Source organism: Carlito syrichta, unplaced genomic scaffold (genome assembly GCF_000164805.1).
Source record: "Carlito syrichta isolate Samal-C Ts95f unplaced genomic scaffold, Tarsius_syrichta-2.0.1 Scaffold313324, whole genome shotgun sequence".
Taxonomy (NCBI): domain Eukaryota; kingdom Metazoa; phylum Chordata; class Mammalia; order Primates; family Tarsiidae; genus Carlito; species Carlito syrichta.
The window spans coordinates 30,765-32,288 of NW_007257420.1; the positions used below are offsets into that span (position 1 = coordinate 30,765).

At 39.7% G+C, this 1,524-nt stretch overlaps 1 protein-coding gene across 1 annotated transcript in view; it reads right to left on the reverse strand.

Moving 5' to 3' along the window:
* The window catches only part of ZNF177 (zinc finger protein 177), a 14,283-nt gene that overhangs the window by 12,005 nt on the left and 754 nt on the right, over positions 1-1,524 (reverse strand). The window lies entirely within an intron of this gene.

Here is a 1,524-nt window from a genome sequence, read left to right on the forward strand (position 1 = left end):
AACTTAAAAACTCAAACAAAACTTAAAAGTTTTCTATGAATGCTTATTACTGTTTAAATCTTTTCGATGGAAATTGTATCGTCTTAAATGTATGTTTTACTCAAACAAGTCTATTCTAAAAATCAAATAGTAGCTGTCACACTCTTGGATAATGGGCTGCACGGTTACCATGACAATGACCATGGGCTGAAGCAAACAGAGTTTCGGCATGTAACGAAACTAGAAAAACGACCTGCCTGGCTAGAGGCAGGGCAATAAAACTATTATGGTAATTTAGTTTCTAATCTTAATTCTAGGAGAAACTGCCTTTGGGAGCAAGAGCTAACTAACCAGTCTACCAGGAAATAGAAGTTAAAAAATATCTAGGAAGAAGTAAAACTTAGAAGGGACAAGGTCTTAAAAAATAATTCTGCTATGCAACTTTCCATCAGGTGTATAGAGATTTACTTATAAGTTTTACTGCCATGTATGCACACTGGTCACTAATCACACGCCAATATTATAGGTATAACTGATATCCTATGTCAGAGGCGATCTTCCAGATGGGCCTTTACAGGCCTCAGCCATGTAGCTATAGATGTTGGCTCCCAACAATAAAGGCCATATATGGCAAACTTACAGCTAACAACATACTCAGTGGTAGAAAGGTGAAAGTGTTTCCTCTAAGATCTGAAATAAGACAAGGATGTCCATTCTTACCATTAATATTCAACATAGCACTGGAAGTTGTGGCCAGAGCAATTATAAAAAAATGAAAGGCATCTAAACTGGAAGAGAAGAATTAAGATGATCTGTGTACAGATGACATGATATTATATATAGAAAACCGTAAAGACTGCATAAAGAATCTGGTAGAACTAACATATGAATTGAGTAATGTCATAGGATTGGAAAAAACACAATACTCAACAGCATTTTAAACACTGAATTCAAACTATCCAAAAAAGCAACTATGAAAACAATCCTATTAAGAATAGCATCAAAAAATAAAGTACTGAGGAATAAGCTAGGTGCAGTGGCTCACACCTGTAATCCCAACATTTTGGGAGGTGAAGGCGAGAGGATTGCCTGAGTCCAAGGGTTTGAGACCAGCCTGGGCAACTTGGCGAGACCTCATCTCTACAATAAATAAAAAAACTTAGCTGGGCATGGTGGCACACTCATGTAGTCCCAGCTACTTGGAAGAGTGGGGCAGAAGGATTGCCTGAGCAACAGGGGAAGACTGACTCAAAAAAAAAAAAAAAAAAATTGAGGAAAAAACTTAACCAAAGAGATAAAAGATCCAAACACTGAAACATATGAAAGACTGATGCAAGAAACTGAAGAAGCCGGGCTCGGTGGCTCAGCCTGTAATCCCGCGCCTTTGGGAGGCTGAGGTGAGTGGATTGCCTGAGCCCACGGGTTCAAGACCTGCCTGGGCAGCGAGACCTCATCTCTACAATAAATCAAAAACTCAGCCAGGCGTGGTAGCGCATGCCTGTAATTCTGGCTACTTGGAAGGCTGAGTCGGAAGGATCACCGGAG